Source organism: Pseudophryne corroboree, chromosome 1, assembly GCF_028390025.1.
Source record: "Pseudophryne corroboree isolate aPseCor3 chromosome 1, aPseCor3.hap2, whole genome shotgun sequence".
NCBI classification, from domain to species: Eukaryota; Metazoa; Chordata; class Amphibia; order Anura; family Myobatrachidae; genus Pseudophryne; species Pseudophryne corroboree.
The window spans coordinates 512,502,046-512,520,009 of record NC_086444.1 but is presented as its reverse complement, the minus strand read 5'-3'; the positions used below and the strand labels follow the sequence as shown (position 1 = coordinate 512,520,009).

The 17,964-nt window shown below is 35.4% G+C and overlaps 13 non-coding genes across 13 annotated transcripts; all 13 read right to left on the bottom strand.

The window, feature by feature from the left end:
* Nucleotides 1–269: 269 nt before the first annotated feature.
* Nucleotides 270–352, bottom strand: TRNAL-CAG (transfer RNA leucine (anticodon CAG)). Its single transcript has one exon. It is a non-coding gene; the product is annotated as a tRNA-Leu (tRNA).
* A 677-nt stretch (nt 353–1,029) lies between these two features.
* On the bottom strand, nt 1,030–1,112 carry TRNAL-CAG (transfer RNA leucine (anticodon CAG)). The gene has a single exon. It is a non-coding gene; the product is annotated as a tRNA-Leu (tRNA).
* Nucleotides 1,113–1,790: 678 nt separating this feature from the next.
* TRNAL-CAG (transfer RNA leucine (anticodon CAG)) lies at nt 1,791–1,873 on the bottom strand. The gene has a single exon. It is a non-coding gene; the product is annotated as a tRNA-Leu (tRNA).
* A 678-nt stretch (nt 1,874–2,551) lies between these two features.
* TRNAL-CAG (transfer RNA leucine (anticodon CAG)) lies at nt 2,552–2,634 on the bottom strand. The gene has a single exon. It is a non-coding gene; the product is annotated as a tRNA-Leu (tRNA).
* Nucleotides 2,635–3,830: 1,196 nt separating this feature from the next.
* Nucleotides 3,831–3,913, bottom strand: TRNAL-CAG (transfer RNA leucine (anticodon CAG)). The gene has a single exon. It is a non-coding gene; the product is annotated as a tRNA-Leu (tRNA).
* A 678-nt stretch (nt 3,914–4,591) lies between these two features.
* Nucleotides 4,592–4,674, bottom strand: TRNAL-CAG (transfer RNA leucine (anticodon CAG)). The gene has a single exon. It is a non-coding gene; the product is annotated as a tRNA-Leu (tRNA).
* A 1,196-nt stretch (nt 4,675–5,870) lies between these two features.
* On the bottom strand, nt 5,871–5,953 carry TRNAL-CAG (transfer RNA leucine (anticodon CAG)). Its single transcript has one exon. It is a non-coding gene; the product is annotated as a tRNA-Leu (tRNA).
* A 677-nt stretch (nt 5,954–6,630) lies between these two features.
* On the bottom strand, nt 6,631–6,713 carry TRNAL-CAG (transfer RNA leucine (anticodon CAG)). Its single transcript has one exon. It is a non-coding gene; the product is annotated as a tRNA-Leu (tRNA).
* A 678-nt stretch (nt 6,714–7,391) lies between these two features.
* TRNAL-CAG (transfer RNA leucine (anticodon CAG)) lies at nt 7,392–7,474 on the bottom strand. The gene has a single exon. It is a non-coding gene; the product is annotated as a tRNA-Leu (tRNA).
* Nucleotides 7,475–15,501: 8,027 nt separating this feature from the next.
* On the bottom strand, nt 15,502–15,584 carry TRNAL-CAG (transfer RNA leucine (anticodon CAG)). The gene has a single exon. It is a non-coding gene; the product is annotated as a tRNA-Leu (tRNA).
* A 754-nt stretch (nt 15,585–16,338) lies between these two features.
* Nucleotides 16,339–16,421, bottom strand: TRNAL-CAG (transfer RNA leucine (anticodon CAG)). Its single transcript has one exon. It is a non-coding gene; the product is annotated as a tRNA-Leu (tRNA).
* A 678-nt stretch (nt 16,422–17,099) lies between these two features.
* On the bottom strand, nt 17,100–17,182 carry TRNAL-CAG (transfer RNA leucine (anticodon CAG)). The gene has a single exon. It is a non-coding gene; the product is annotated as a tRNA-Leu (tRNA).
* Nucleotides 17,183–17,859: 677 nt separating this feature from the next.
* On the bottom strand, nt 17,860–17,942 carry TRNAL-CAG (transfer RNA leucine (anticodon CAG)). Its single transcript has one exon. It is a non-coding gene; the product is annotated as a tRNA-Leu (tRNA).
* Between the last annotated feature and the right edge of the window lie 22 nt (nt 17,943–17,964).

The window sequence follows — 17,964 nt, the reverse complement described above, 5'->3', positions numbered from 1 at the left end:
ATTTTGCTACCTCTGTAAATAAAGAATTGTGGATCAAATAATAAAAATAATATGATATACACATATGTGGTTGGTTTCAAGCTCTTTTATCCAGGGAGAATACAATCTGATCTTTTATTGCAACATGGGAAATAATGAAATAATTGATGCATTTTTTATGTTGTAAATTGAAAGAGATTTGCAGTGAGTGTTTGTCTAATTCTAAAGTCAATCTTTTCACAAGTAACAAGAAATAGAAACTGTAGAGCAAAGAAGAAAATTAATAACATTGTCAGAAGTGGGATTTGAACCCACGCCTCCAGAGGAGACTGCGACCTGAACGCAGCGCCTTAGACCGCTCGGCCATCCTGACACATGAAACCACTACTTTTTAAAAAGATGTATATTATGAAATAACCTGTCTATAGTTACAATGACAATGTTGCTATTAAAACTGTTAATTTAAAAACTAGATATAAATTGCTTTTCCATTCATTTTAAAGAGGTTTCTTGTTGGCTTTACAATAAAAGTAAGTTTGTTTTCCATGTTCAGGGTTGGAATCCAAGTGTCTAGAGTTTGTTCTCTAATGGATTTTAACTCAGCAATGAAATGAAATTTGTGAATCTTGCACAAACTGGCTACTTAATTTAGCTCATGGGTTTGATTGGATGCAATTGTAGTGGACCCCAGTGGGGTTTCTGTTCATGACCATTGGCTGAGAAGAGCAGTTTTCTTAAGCCAAAGATATGGAGCCCTCATTCTGAATTTGTGATATATTTTATTTTGCTACCTCTGTAAATAAAGAATTGTGGATCAAATAATAAAAATAATATGATACACACATATGTGGTTGGTTTAAAGCTCTTTTATCCAGGGAGAATACAATCTGATCTTTTATTGCAACATGGGAAATAATGAAATAATTGATGCATTTTTTATGTTGTAAATTGAAAGAGATTTGCAGTGAGTGTTTGTCTAATTCTAAAGTCAATCTTTTCATAAGTAACAAGAAATAGAAACTGTAGAGCAAAGAAGAAAATGAATAACATTGTCAGAAGTGGGATTTGAACCCACGCCTCCAGAGGAGACTGCGACCTGAACGCAGCGCCTTAGACCGCTCGGCCATCCTGACACATGAAACCACTGCTTTTTGAAAAGATGTATATAATGAAATAACCTATCTATCGTTACAATGACAATGTTGCTATTAAAACTGTTAATTTAAAAACTAGATATGAATTGCTTTTCCATTCATTTTAAAGAGGTTTCTAGCTGGCTTTACAATAAAATTAAGTTTTGTTTTCCATGTTCAGGGTTGGAATCCAAGTGTCTAGAGTTTGTTCTCTAATGGATTTTAACTCAGCAATGAAATGAAATTTGTGAATCTTGCACAAACTGGCTACTTAATTTAGCTCATGGGTTTGATTGGATGCCATTGTAGTGGACCCCAGTGGGGTTTCTGTTCATGACCATTGGCTGAGAAGAGCAGTTTTCTTAAGCCAAAGATATGGAGCCCTCATTCTGAATTTGTGAGATATTTTATTTTGCTACCTCTGTAAATAAAGAATTGTGGATCAAATAATAAAAATAATATGATATACACATATGTGGTTGGTTTCAAGCTCTTTTATCCAGGGAGAATACAATCTGATCTTTTATTGCAACATGGGAAATAATGAAATAATTGATGCATTTTTTATGTTGTAAATTGAAAGAGATTTGCAGTGAGTGTTTGTCTAATTCTAAAGTCAATCTTTTCACAAGTAACAAGAAATAGAAACTGTAGAGCAAAGAAGAAAATGAATAACATTGTCAGAAGTGGGATTTGAACCCACGCCTCCAGAGGAGACTGCAACCTGAACGCAGCGCCTTAGACCGCTCGGCCATCCTGACACATGAAACCACTACTTTTTGAAAAGATGTATATTATGAAATAACCTATCTATAGTTACAATGACAATGTTGCTATTAAAACTGTTAATTTAAAAACTAGATATGAATTGCTTTTCCATTCATTTTAAAGAGGTTTCTTGTTGGCTTTACAATAAAAGTAAGTTTTGTTTTCCATGTTCAGGGTTGGAATCCAAGTGTCTAGAGTTTGTTCTCTAATGGATTTTAACTCAGCAATGAAATGAAATTTGTGAATCTTGCACAAACTGGCTACTTAATTTAGCTCATGGGTTTGATTGGATGCCATTGTAGTGGACCCCAGTGGGGTTTCTGTTCATGACCATTGGCTGAGAAGAGCAGTTTTCTTAAGCCAAAGATATGGAGCCCTCATTCTGAATTTGTGATATATTTTATTTTGCTACCTCTGTAAATAAAGAATTGTGGATCAAATAATAAAAATAATATGATATACACATATGTGGTTGGTTTAAAGCTCTTTTATCCAGGGAGAATACAATCTGATCTTTTATTGCAACATGGGAAATAATGAAATAATTGATGCATTTTTTATGTTGTAAATTGAAAGAGATTTGCAGTGAGTGTTTGTCTAATTCTAAAGTCAATCTTTTCATAAGTAACAAGAAATAGAAACTGTAGAGCAAAGAAGAAAATGAATAACATTGTCAGAAGTGGGATTTGAACCCACGCCTCCAGAGGAGACTGCGACCTGAACGCAGCGCCTTAGACCGCTCGGCCATCCTGACACATGAAACCACTGCTTTTTGAAAAGATGTATATAATGAAATAACCTATCTATCGTTACAATGACAATGTTGCTATTAAAACTGTTAATTTAAAAACTAGATATGAATTGCTTTTCCATTCATTTTAAAGAGGTTTCTAGCTGGCTTTACAATAAAATTAAGTTTTGTTTTCCATGTTCAGGGTTGGAATCCAAGTGTCTAGAGTTTGTTCTCTAATGGATTTTAACTCAGCAATGAAATGAAATTTGTGAATCTTGCACAAACTGGCTACTTAATTTAGCTCATGGGTTTGATTGGATGCCATTGTAGTGGACCCCAGTGGGGTTTCTGTTCATGACCATTGGCTGAGAAGAGCAGTTTTCTTAAGCCAAAGATATGGAGCCCTCATTCTGAATTTGTGAGATATTTTATTTTGCTACCTCTGTAAATAAAGAATTGTGGATCAAATAATAAAAATAATATGATATACACATATGTGGTTGGTTTCAAGCTCTTTTATCCAGGGAGAATACAATCTGATCTTTTATTGCAACATGGGAAATAATGAAATAATTGATGCATTTTTTATGTTGTAAATTGAAAGAGATTTGCAGTGAGTGTTTGTCTAATTCTAAAGTCAATCTTTTCACAAGTAACAAGAAATAGAAACTGTAGAGCAAAGAAGAAAATGAATAAAAAAAATTAATATGTATCAATTGCTTGATACACGTTCTGGCGCTAAGATTGTGCTGGTTCTCTAAGCTGCTGTTAAAGTGAGAGACAGTCAATCTCTCATATAATGCAAAAACACTGTGTAAAACATGAAAACAGCGCTAATGAAGAAATATCTGAGACAGCCTCTGGATCTTCGCTAGGTGGGATACCCGGCTAATCCACTATAATCCTGGTAAATATATTACAAGATTGGACTCATCTGCATATTTAAACTGAGGATCCTGTTGATATTGTGACCGGTCACAGGGACACTGTTAATACCAAGAGGTGTGCATATATACATCAAAATGTCGGGGGTCAGAGACTGGCTTTAGAGGCTCCATTATCCTATGGTTTACATCTATGAGAGTTTCTCTTTTATATTTATGTGATATATTATTAAAACGTATGTAATTCATTTTAAGGAAACACCTGTTTTTTAGTTTCTTCATTAGCGCTGTTTTCATGTTTTACACAGTGTTTTTGAAGAAAATGAATAACATTGTCAGAAGTGGGATTTGAACCCACGCCTCCAGAGGAGACTGCAACCTGAACGCAGCGCCTTAGACCGCTCAGCCATCCTGACACATGAAACCACTACTTTTTGAAAAGATGTATGTTATGAAATAACCTATCTATAGTTACAATGACAATGTTGCTATTAAAACTGTTAATTTAAAAACTAGATATGAATTGCTTTTCCATTCATTTTAAAGAGGTTTCTTGTTGGCTTTACAATAAAAGTAAGTTTTGTTTTCCATGTTCAGGGTTGGAATCCAAGTGTCTAGAGTTTGTTCTCTAATGGATTTTAACTCAGCAATGAAATGAAATTTGTGAATCTTGCACAAACTGGCTACTTAATTTAGCTCATGGGTTTGATTGGATGCCATTGTAGTGGACCCCAGTGGGGTTTCTGTTCATGACCATTGGCTGAGAAGAGCAGTTTTCTTAAGCCAAAGATATGGAGCCCTCATTCTGAATTTGTGATATATTTTATTTTGCTACCTCTGTAAATAAAGAATTGTGGATCAAATAATAAAAATAATATGATATACACATATGTGGTTGGTTTAAAGCTCTTTTATCCAGGGAGAATACAATCTGATCTTTTATTGCAACATGGGAAATAATGAAATAATTGATGCATTTTTTATGTTGTAAATTGAAAGAGATTTGCAGTGAGTGTTTGTCTAATTCTAAAGTCAATCTTTTCATAAGTAACAAGAAATAGAAACTGTAGAGCAAAGAAGAAAATGAATAACATTGTCAGAAGTGGGATTTGAACCCACGCCTCCAGAGGAGACTGCGACCTGAACGCAGCGCCTTAGACCGCTCGGCCATCCTGACACATGAAACCACTGCTTTTTGAAAAGATGTATATAATGAAATAACCTATCTATCGTTACAATGACAATGTTGCTATTAAAACTGTTAATTTAAAAACTAGATATGAATTGCTTTTCCATTCATTTTAAAGAGGTTTCTAGCTGGCTTTACAATAAAATTAAGTTTTGTTTTCCATGTTCAGGGTTGGAATCCAAGTGTCTAGAGTTTGTTCTCTAATGGATTTTAACTCAGCAATGAAATGAAATTTGTGAATCTTGCACAAACTGGCTACTTAATTTAGCTCATGGGTTTGATTGGATGCCATTGTAGTGGACCCCAGTGGGGTTTCTGTTCATGACCATTGGCTGAGAAGAGCAGTTTTCTTAAGCCAAAGATATGGAGCCCTCATTCTGAATTTGTGAGATATTTTATTTTGCTACCTCTGTAAATAAAGAATTGTGGATCAAATAATAAAAATAATATGATATACACATATGTGGTTGGTTTCAAGCTCTTTTATCCAGGGAGAATACAATCTGATCTTTTATTGCAACATGGGAAATAATGAAATAATTGATGCATTTTTTATGTTGTAAATTGAAAGAGATTTGCAGTGAGTGTTTGTCTAATTCTAAAGTCAATCTTTTCACAAGTAACAAGAAATAGAAACTGTAGAGCAAAGAAGAAAATGAATAAAAAAAATTAATATGTATCAATTGCTTGATACACGTTCTGGCGCTAAGATTGTGCTGGTTCTCTAAGCTGCTGTTAAAGTGAGAGACAGTCAATCTCTCATATAATGCAAAAACACTGTGTAAAACATGAAAACAGCGCTAATGAAGAAATATCTGAGACAGCCTCTGGATCTTCGCTAGGTGGGATACCCGGCTAATCCACTATAATCCTGGTAAATATATTACAAGATTGGACTCATCTGCATATTTAAACTGAGGATCCTGTTGATATTGTGACCGGTCACAGGGACACTGTTAATACCAAGAGGTGTGCATATATACATCAAAATGTCGGGGGTCAGAGACTGGCTTTAGAGGCTCCATTATCCTATGGTTTACATCTATGAGAGTTTCTCTTTTATATTTATGTGATATATTATTAAAACGTATGTAATTCATTTTAAGGAAACACCTGTTTTTTAGTTTCTTCATTAGCGCTGTTTTCATGTTTTACACAGTGTTTTTGAAGAAAATGAATAACATTGTCAGAAGTGGGATTTGAACCCACGCCTCCAGAGGAGACTGCGACCTGAACGCAGCGCCTTAGACCGCTCAGCCATCCTGACACATGAAACCACTACTTTTTGAAAAGATGTATGTTATGAAATAACCTATCTATAGTTACAATGACAATGTTGCTATTAAAACTGTTAATTTAAAAACTAGATATGAATTGCTTTTCCATTCATTTTAAAGAGGTTTCTTGTTGGCTTTACAATAAAAGTAAGTTTTGTTTTCCATGTTCAGGGTTGGAATCCAAGTGTCTAGAGTTTGTTCTCTAATGGATTTTAACTCAGCAATGAAATGAAATTTGTGAATCTTGCACAAACTGGCTACTTAATTTAGCTCATGGGTTTGATTGGATGCCATTGTAGTGGACCCCAGTGGGGTTTCTGTTCATGACCATTGGCTGAGAAGAGCAGTTTTCTTAAGCCAAAGATATGGAGCCCTCATTCTGAATTTGTGATATATTTTATTTTGCTACCTCTGTAAATAAAGAATTGTGGATCAAATAATAAAAATAATATGATATACACATATGTGGTTGGTTTAAAGCTCTTTTATCCAGGGAGAATACAATCTGATCTTTTATTGCAACATGGGAAATAATGAAATAATTGATGCATTTTTTATGTTGTAAATTGAAAGAGATTTGCAGTGAGTGTTTGTCTAATTCTAAAGTCAATCTTTTCATAAGTAACAAGAAATAGAAACTGTAGAGCAAAGAAGAAAATGAATACATTGTCAGAAGTGGGATTTGAACCCACGCCTCCAGAGGAGACTGCGACCTGAACGCAGCGCCTTAGACCACTCGGCCATCCTGACACATGAAACCACTGCTTTTTGAAAAGATGTATATAATGAAATAACCTATCTATCGTTACAATGACAATGTTGCTATTAAAACTGTTAATTTAAAAACTAGATATGAATTGCTTTTCCATTCATTTTAAAGAGGTTTCTAGCTGGCTTTACAATAAAATTAAGTTTTGTTTTCCATGTTCAGGGTTGGAATCCAAGTGTCTAGAGTTTGTTCTCTAATGGATTTTAACTCAGCAATGAAATGAAATTTGTGAATCTTGCACAAACTGGCTACTTAATTTAGCTCATGGGTTTGATTGGATGCCATTGTAGTGGACCCCAGTGGGGTTTCTGTTCATGACCATTGGCTGAGAAGAGCAGTTTTCTTAAGCCAAAGATATGGAGCCCTCATTCTGAATTTGTGAGATATTTTATTTTGCTACCTCTGTAAATAAAGAATTGTGGATCAAATAATAAAAATAATATGATATACACATATGTGGTTGGTTTCAAGCTCTTTTATCCAGGGAGAATACAATCTGATCTTTTATTGCAACATGGGAAATAATGAAATAAATGATACATTTTTTATGTTGTAAATTGAAAGAGATTTGCAGTGAGTGTTTGTCTAATTCTAAAGTCAATCTTTTCATAAGTAACAAGAAATAGAAACTGTAGAGCAAAGAAGAAAATGAATAACATTGTCAGAAGTGGGATTTGAACCCACGCCTCCAGAGGAGACTGCGACCTGAACGCAGTGCCTTAGACCGCTCGACCATCCTGACACATGAAACCACTGCTTTTTGAAAAGATGTATATTATGAAATAACCTATCTATTGTTACAATGACAATGTTGCTATTAAAACTGTTAATTTAAAAACTAGATATGAATTGCTTTTCCATTCATTTTAGAGAGGTTTCTAGCTGGCTTTACAATAAAATTAAGTTTTGTTTTCCATGTTCAGGGTTGGAATCCAAGTGTCTAGAGTTTGTTCTCTAATGGATTTTCCACTCACATCACCAATTCTTAGGTAATCTTTACCAATAATTATACAAATATAGGCCGGAATATGTAAGTATAAAGTTTATTAATAGAATTAAAATATGATCATCTATTCAAAAAGCCAAAAAGACAAAAATAATAAATAAAAAGTGATTCCTAATACCGGTATACTATAACATGGACATAACATACATACATACATACATATAACATATATAGGCTGGTGATAAGCTTTATAGTGACAAAGTCACTTTCCTCGCCTTTTGAGTTTTAACTCCAAGAGGTATACAGATGCTATTTCAGCACTATATTCAATGGCTGATAATTTGTATTAAAAAGTCTCCTTCAAATGTGAAAACTACTTATAAAAAGTCCATCCTTCTAATGGGCCACTTGAATTATAGTTCAAAGATGATCTCTATAAACTGTGGCTTTATATCCAATGTGAGACTTACTGTGTCCTTCTTATAGCTGGAAGCATAAAAACATCAGATGTCTGCCGGCAGACGTTTTTGCTGGTGCCTCTGCGATCAACTAGTTTCGCCTGTCTACGCAGGCTTCATCAGGATGCCTGAGTGCACCTTCTGACTCGTTTTTATGCTCCACTAATTGTTTGTAGTCATGGTTACCCTGTCTGTATGGGTGACATCATTTCCGCCCATCTCTTACATCGGATTTTTCTGTATGTTCTTCCGTTTCTTTCTCTGGTACCGGCCGCGTCATTTCCGCCCTTAGCCCAGGCTCTACTTCCGTATTCAATGCCCGGTTATCCAGGGAGCGGCCACGTTACTTCCGCCCTTGAGGGTCCTGCTGCTGCTCTTACTTGTACCGGCCGCGTCACTTCCGCCCTTAGCCCAAGCACTTCTTCCGTATTCAGTGCCCGGTTATCCAGGGAGCGTCACGTCACTTCCGCCCTTCTTGAGGGTCCTGCTGTTGTTCTTGCTTGACGTCACTTCCGCCCTTATCTCAAACATAGTTAGTGTAGTCTCCATAGCGACGTGATGTGACTTCCGTTTCCATGTCGAACCGCTCTCTCCTTCCAGTCCCCATCATACTGTCCCCAGTCATCCACTTACTATGGATATAAGTAATCAACCTTTTACTTGTGTTCTTCATTCGGACTGTCAATAATTGTCACAAAACCATCGTTATTGGGCCCATCGTCAGGCATTTTTCTTAGTTGTCACTCCAGATTATTAATCATTCTAGATGAAAGTAATCGGAGTTTCACTTCTATATTTTCATGTATATTATACCCTTTATTTAATTGGGTTATAATTGAAAACACATTTAACACACATATAACAAGGTGCATTTAAAAAATGAAACAATTAAAAAAAAAAAAAAAGAATATAATAATAATAATAATAATAATAATAATAATAAAATATTAATAAAAATTAAAATCAATTAGTTATACTGCTGTCTGCCTGTATTTATATGTTATAGCTTTTTATCCTAGTAGATTATTCATCTAAATATTCATTATAATTTAGTCGGTGATATTAATTCTTTTATCAAGGGAAAAAAAGGGGGGTAGTCCTATTTCTTTCCTTATCCTTCTTTCAAGAAGGGGTGGAGGTCCCAATCTATGTTAAGGCCTTTAGGTATAAGAATCCCAAGTTCAAAAATAGTTCTTGCTTCTTCCTTTAGTAACTCACTATTCCAGTCTCCTCCTCTCCATGTTTTTTTTATTAATTTAATCCCAAGGAAATTCAAAGAAGAGGGATCACTATTATGAACTTTAGTGAAGTGTTCCGGGATGCTGTGGTTTTCTTTATTTGTCCTTATATTATTGAGATGTTCATTAATTCTAGTTTGTAGACAACGATAGGTCTTCCCTACATGTTGAAGTCCACATGGACATGTCAGCAAATAGATCACTCCTTTGGAATTACATGTGATTTTTTCCTTTATCTTGTATTCTTTGCCAGTGGTATTGGACTTATATTTTTGAGTAGATTTTGTGGTTACTGACTTTGTTTTTCTACAGACTATACAATTATTACATCTGTAGAAACCCGGCTCTAACTCCTTCAACCAGGTCGTTTTCTCCTTGTTCTTCTTTTCCTGGTAACTTCGTACTATGTTGCTCTTAATAGTGGGCGCCCTTCTATAAATTATTTTAGGTTTCTGAGGTAGGATGTCTCTCAGCTCTTCATCTGTAGTCAGGATATGCCAATGTTTATATAAGCTTTGTTCCAATAGTGTGCGCTGACTGGAATAGTTGGTCAGAAAAAGCACACCTTCTGTATCATTCTTGTTCTTATTTTTATATTGGAGGAGGTCTCTTCTATCCACTTTATCGACCTCTTCTTTATTCTCCATAAGAGTGTTCCTATTGTACTTTCTTTCTTCAAATTGTTTTATCAGGCCTGATGTTTGTATTTCATAGTCTTCTTTCTTTGAACAATTTCTTTTTATTCTTTTCATCTGTCCTTTAGGAATATTTGACAGCCATTTTGGATGATGATTACTTCGAGAGTCCAAATAACTATTGCAATCTACTTCCTTATTGTAGGTCTTTGTCTCTATCTTGTTGTTCTCAATAAAGATTGTCAGATCCAGGAAGTTTATGCAAGTGTTGCTAACTTCCTTCGTAAATTCCAAATTGAATTTGTTATTATTAATCGTTCTAATGAACCGCTCAAAATCCTCTTTCGTTCCATTCCATATAATGATCACATCATCAATATACCTGGCCCATAATACAAGATTTGGCAAAAATTCATTGTTACTCCATATAAATTCGTTTTCCCACTGAGCAAGAAACAAATTTGCATATGAGGGGGCAAAGTTTGTGCCCATTGCTGTTCCCTGGGTCTGTACATAAAATTTATTGTCGTACCAGAAGAAATTATGGTTTAATGTGAACTCAATACCTTCAAGGATGAATTCTATTTGTTCTTTTTTCATTTTCGATTCATTTGTCATAATTTTTCGAATATTTTCCACTCCTTGTTCATGTTGGATTGAGGTATAGAGTGACTTTACGTCACATGTTGCCAAAAGAAACTCTTTTTTCCATGTGATACCACTCAGAATATTCAGAATTTGTGTGGTATCCTTAATGTAACTACGCTGTGTAGTTACCATTTTCTTAAGAAAGGTATCAATGTAACATGAAAGATGTGATGTTAAAGACTGAATCCCCGCCACTATGGGTCTACCTGGGGGAGAGGTTGCATCCTTGTGGATTTTTGGCAGACAGTAAAACACTGCTATCTTCGGATGCTCTGGATATATGAACTTATATTCATCCTTCCTCAGAATCCCCTTTTCACATGCTTTTTTAAGGATTTTCTCCAGGTCCTTCTTATCTCTCCACAGGGTTATTGTGTAGTTCTTTATATGTTTTAGTGTCACTCAAAAGTCTAAGACATTCTTCATCATATTTCACTCGGTCCATTATAACGATGCCTCCTCCCTTATCCGCTTGCTTGATTACAATCTCTTTATTTTGTTTCAATCTCTCCAAAGCTTTTTTCTCTCTCTTAGTGAGATTGTGTTTGGTTCTGGATTCTATATTCTCAGGAATTCTTTTAATATCTTCTTCTACCATCTTTTGAAATGTGTTGAGAAGATGTCCTTTTAGATGTATAGGGTAGAATGTAGATTTTTCCTTCAGATCCGTATGTTCAAAAGGATCAGCACTCCTTCCTTTTTCTTTTTGGATATTTTGTTCCTTACGTTTAAAGAATTTTTTCAGAGTGATCTTCCTAATAAACTTTTGGAGGTCAATAATAGTATTGAATTTATTAAGCTGATTCGCCGGGGCAAACTTCAGTCCCTTTTTCAGAACTTCAGCTTCAAAAGTATCGAGTACATGGCTACTTATGTTGAATATCCCCTGCGGTTTTTCCTGGTTTTCTTTGATCTTTTCTTTAGGCCGGTTCTTAACCCCTCCCCGCTTCCCTCGTTTGTGGAAACCGAGCTTCTTTTTCGTCTCCTTCTTTTTCTTGTTTCTGATTCTGGGGTTCTCTTTGGGATTGCTCCAAGACTGTGTGCCGAGGTGTTCTTCTGTGCTAGTTCTAAAAAAGCATCCAGAAAGGCTTCTGTGTCCTCTACTTCTTCATCTTCCATAAGTTTATGCTTATCTCCCATTCTTTCTTCTTTTTTATCCCTGTTGTTCAGACGTTCCATAAGAGTTCTAGCGGATATGTCTAGGGATTCTTGGTAATCTTCCCTTCCTTTCTTATAGCTCCTAATAAGAGTTTCTGTAGTGGGATATTCATATTTCTTGTCTTTCTTATCTAGATCTTTCTTAGTAGCTTGTCTCCCCCTCTGATGGTATCTATTGTTCACCATCCTCGGTACATATTCTTCCTTGAAGGTATTGAGTTCACATTAAACCATAATTTCTTCTGGTACGACAATACATTTTATATACAGACCCAGGGAACAGCAATGGGCACAAACTTTGCCCCCTCATATGCAAATTTGTTTCTTGCTCAGTGGGAAAACGAATTTATATGGAGTAACAATGAATTTTTGCCAAATCTTGTATTATGGGCCAGGTATATTGATGATGTGATCATTATATGGAATGGAACGAAAGAGGATTTTGAGCGGTTCATTAGAACGATTAATAATAACAAATTCAATTTGGAATTTACGAAGGAAGTTAGCAACACTTGCATAAACTTCCTGGATCTGACAATCTTTATTGAGAACAACAAGATAGAGACAAAGACCTACAATAAGGAAGTAGATTGCAATAGTTATTTGGACTCTCGAAGTAATCATCATCCAAAATGGCTGTCAAATATTCCTAAAGGACAGATGAAAAGAATAAAAAGAAATTGTTCAAAGAAAGAAGACTATGAAATACAAACATCAGGCCTGATAAAACAATTTGAAGAAAGAAAGTACAATAGGAACACTCTTATGGAGAATAAAGAAGAGGTCGATAAAGTGGATAGAAGAGACCTCCTCCAATATAAAAATAAGAACAAGAATGATACAGAAGGTGTGCTTTTTCTGACCAACTATTCCAGTCAGCGCACACTATTGGAACAAAGCTTATATAAACATTGGCATATCCTGACTACAGATGAAGAGCTGAGAGACATCCTACCTCAGAAACCTAAAATAATTTATAGAAGGGCGCCCACTATTAAGAGCAACATAGTACGAAGTTACCAGGAAAAGAAGAACAAGGAGAAAACGACCTGGTTGAAGGAGTTAGAGCCGGGTTTCTACAGATGTAATAATTGTATAGTCTGTAGAAAAACAAAGTCAGTAACCACAAAATCTACTCAAAAATATAAGTCCAATACCACTGGCAAAGAATACAAGATAAAGGAAAAAATCACATGTAATTCCAAAGGAGTGATCTATTTGCTGACATGTCCATGTGGACTTCAATATGTAGGGAAGACCTATCGTTGTCTACAAACTAGAATTAATGAACATCTCAATAATATAAGGACAAATAAAGAAAACCACAGCATCCCGGAACACTTCACTAAAGTTCATAATAGTGATCCCTCTTCTTTGAATTTCCTTGGGATTAAATTAATAAAAAAAGCATGGAGAGGAGGAGACTGGAATAGTGAGTTACTAAAGGAAGAAGCAAGAACTATTTTTGAACTTGGGACTCTTATACCTAAAGGCCTTAACATAGATTGGGACCTCCACCCCTTCTTGAAAGAAGGATAAGGAAAGAAATAGGACTACCCCCCCTTTTTTTCCCTTGATAAAAGAATTAATATCACCGACTAAAATATAATGAATATTTAGATGAATAATCTACTAGGATAAAAAGCTATAACATATAAATACAGGCAGACAGCAGTATAACTAATTGATTTTAATTTTTATTAATATTTTATTATTATTATTATTATATTCTTTTTTTTTTTTTTTTTAATTGTTTCATTTTTTAAATGCACCTTGTTATATGTGTGTTAAATGTGTTTTCAATTATAACCCAATTAAATAAAGGGTATAATATACATGAAAATATAGAAGTGAAACTCCGATTACTTTCATCTAGAATGATTAATAATCTGGAGTGACAACTAAGAAAAATGCCTGACGATGGGCCCAATAACGATGGTTTTGTGACAATTATTGACAGTCCGAATGAAGAACACAAGTAAAAGGTTGATTACTTATATCCATAGTAAGTGGATGACTGGGGACAGTATGATGGGGACTGGAAGGAGAGAGCGGTTCGACATGGAAACGGAAGTCACATCACGTCGCTATGGAGACTACACTAACTATGTTTGAGATAAGGGCGGAAGTGACGTCAAGCAAGAACAACAGCAGGACCCTCAAGAAGGGCGGAAGTGACGTGACGCTCCCTGGATAACCGGGCACTGAATACGGAAGAAGTGCTTGGGCTAAGGGCGGAAGTGACGCGGCCGGTACAAGTAAGAGCAGCAGCAGGACCCTCAAGGGCGGAAGTAACGTGGCCGCTCCCTGGATAACCGGGCATTGAATACGGAAGTAGAGCCTGGGCTAAGGGCGGAAATGACGCGGCCGGTACCAGAGAAAGAAACGGAAGAACATACAGAAAAATCCGATGTAAGAGATGGGCGGAAATGATGTCACCCATACAGACAGGGTAACCATGACTACAAACAATTAGTGGAGCATAAAAACGAGTCAGAAGGTGCACTCAGGCATCCTGATGAAGCCTGCTTAGACAGGCGAAACTAGTTGATCGCAGAGGCACCAGCAAAAACGTCTGCCGGCAGACATCTGATGTTTTTATGCTTCCAGCTATAAGAAGGACACAGTAAGTCTCACATTGGATATAAAGCCACAGTTTATAGAGATCATCTTTGAACTATAATTCAAGTGGCCCATTAGAAGGATGGACTTTTTATAAGTAGTTTTCACATTTGAAGGAGACTTTTTAATACAAATTATCAGCCATTGAATATAGTGCTGAAATAGCATCTGTATACCTCTTGGAGTTAAAACTCAAAAGGCGAGGAAAGTGACTTTGTCACTATAAAGCTTATCACCAGCCTATATATGTTATATGTATGTATGTATGTTATGTCCATGTTATAGTATACTGGTATTAGGAATCACTTTTTATTTATTATTTTTGTCTTTTTGGCTTTTTGAATAGATGATCATATTTTAATTCTATTAATAAACTTTATACTTACATATTCCGGCCTGTATTTGTATAATTATTGGTAAAGATTACCTAAGAATTGGTGATGTGAGTGGATATTTCACTTGACCATTAGCGCTGGGAGGTATTTTTGTTTTTTGTTCGGTTATATTGAGAGGAAAGTGGAATCCTCTTACTCCTCCATAAGCAGCTTATCAGATCAAGTGAAGCAAGAAGCGCAGTCCTCGGTCCTGGTTTATTTCTCTAATGGATTTTAACTCAGCAATGAAATGAAATTTGTGAATCTTGCACAAACTGGCTACTTAATTTAGCTCATGGGTTTGATTGGATGCCATTGTAGTGGACCCCAGTGGGGTTTCTGTTCATGACCATTGGCTGAGAAGAGCAGTTTTCTTAAGCCAAAGATATGGAGCCCTCATTCTGAATTTGTGAGATATTTTATTTTGCTACCTCTGTAAATAAAGAATTGTGGATCAAATAATAAAAATAATATGATATACACATATGTGGTTGGTTTAAAGCTCTTTTATCCAGGGAGAATACAATCTGATCTTTTATTGCAACATGGGAAATAATAAAATAATTGATGCATTTTTTATGTTGTAAATTGAAAGAGATTTGCAGTGAGTGTTTGTCTAATTCTAAAGTCAATCTTTTCATAAGTAACAAGAAAGAGAAACTGTAGAGCAAAGAAGAAAATAAATAACATTGTCAGAAGTGGGATTTGAACCCACGCCTCCAGAGGAGACTGCGACCTGAACGCAGTGCCTTAGACCGCTCGACCATCCTGACACATGAAACCACTGCTTTTTGAAAAGATGTATATTATGAAATAACCTATCTATCGTTACAATGACAATGTTGCTATTAAAACTGTTAATTTAAAAACTAGATATGAATTGCTTTTCCATTCATTTTAGAGAGGTTTCTAGCTGGCTTTACAATAAAATTAAGTTTTGTTTTCCATGTTCAGGGTTGGAATCCAAGTGTCTAGAGTTTGTTCTCTAATGGATTTTAACTCAGCAATGAAATGAAATTTGTGAATCTTGCACAAACTGGCTACTTAATTTAGCTCATGGGTTTGATTGGATGCCATTGTAGTGGACCCCAGTGGGGTTTCTGTTCATGACCATTGGCTGAGAAGAGCAGTTTTCTTAAGCCAAAGATATGGAGCCCTCATTCTGAATTTGTGAGATATTTTATTTTGCTACCTCTGTAAATAAAGAATTGTGGATCAAATAATAAAAATAATATGATATACACATATGTGGTTGGTTTCAAGCTCTTTTATCCAGGGAGAATACAATCTGATCTTTTATTAAAATAATATGATATACACATATGTGGTTGGTTTCAAGCTCTTTTATCCAGGGAGAATACAATCTGATCTTTTATTGCAACATGGGAAATAATGAAATAATTGATGCATTTTTTATGTTGTAAATTGAAAGAGATTTGCAGTGAGTGTTTGTCTAATTCTAAAGTCAATCTTTTCACAAGTAACAAGAAATAGAAACTGTAGAGCAAAGAAGAAAATGAATAACATTGTCAGAAGTGGGATTTGAACCCACACCTCCAGAGGAGACTGCAACCTGAACGCAGCGCCTTAGACCGCTCGGCCATCCTGACACATTAAACCACTGTGTTTTGAAAAGATGTATATTATGAAATAACCTATCTATCGTTACAATGACAATGTTGCTATTAAAACTGTTAATTTAAAAACTAGATATGAATTGCTTTTCCATTCATTTTAAAGAGGTTTCTAGTTGGCTTTACAATAAAAGTAAGTTTTGTTTTCCATGTTCAGGGTTGGAATCCAAGTGTCTAGAGTTTGTTCTCTAATGGATTTTAACTCAGCAATGAAATGAAATTTGTGAATCTTGCACAAACTGGCTACTTAATTTAGCTCATGGGTTTGATTGGATGCCATTGTAGTGGACCCCAGTGGGGTTTCTGTTCATGACCATTGGCTGAGAAGAGCAGTTTTCTTAAGCCAAAGATATGGAGCCCTCATTCTGAATTTGTGAGATATTTTATTTTGCTACCTCTGTAAATAAAGAATTGTGGATCAATTAATAAAAATAATATGATATACGCATATGTGGTTGGTTTCAAGCTCTTTTATCCAGGGAGAATACAATCTGATCTTTTATTGCAACATGGGAAATAATGAAATAATTGATGCATTTTTTATGTTGTAAATTGAAAGAGATTTGCAGTGAGTGTTTGTCTAATTCTAAAGTCAATCTTTTCACAAGTAACAAGAAATAGAAACTGTAGAGCAAAGAAGAAAATGAATAACATTGTCAGAAGTGGGATTTGAACCCACGCCTCCAGAGGAGACTGCGACCTGAACGCAGCGCCTTAGACCGCTCAGCCATCCTGACACATTAAACCACTGTGTTTTGAAAAGATGTATATTATGAAATAACCTATCTATAGTTACAATGACAATGTTGCTATTAAAACTGTTAATTTAAAATCTAGATATGAATTGCTTTTCCATTCATTTAAAGAGGTTTCTAGTTGGCTTTACAATAAAAGTAAGTTTTGTTTTCCATGTTCAGGGTTGGAATCCAAGTGTCTAGAGTTTGTTCTCTAATGGATTTTAACTCAGCAATGAAATGAAATTTGTGAATCTTGCACAAACTGGCTACTTAATTTAGCTCATGGGTTTGATTGGATGCCATTGTAGTGGACCCCAGTGGGGTTTCTGTTCATGACCATTGGCTGAGAAGAGCAGTTTTCTTAAGCCAAAGATATGGAGCCCTCATTATGAATTTGTGAGATATTTTATTTTGCTACCTCTGTAAATAAAGAATTGTGGATCAAATAATAAAAATAATATGATATACACATATGTGGTTGGTTTCAAGCTCTTTTATCCAGGGAGAATACAATCTGATCTTTTATTGCAACATGGGAAATAATAAAATAATTGATGCATTTTTTATGTTGTAAATTGAAAGAGATTTGCAGTGAGTGTTTGTCTAATTCTAAAGTCAATCTTTTCACAAGTAACAAGAAATAGAAACTGTAGAGCAAAGACGAAAATGAATAACATTGTCAGAAGTGGGATTTGAACCCACGCCTCCAGAGGAGACTGCAACCTGAACGCAGCACCTTAGACTGCTCGGCCATCCTGACACATTAAACCACTGTGTTTTGA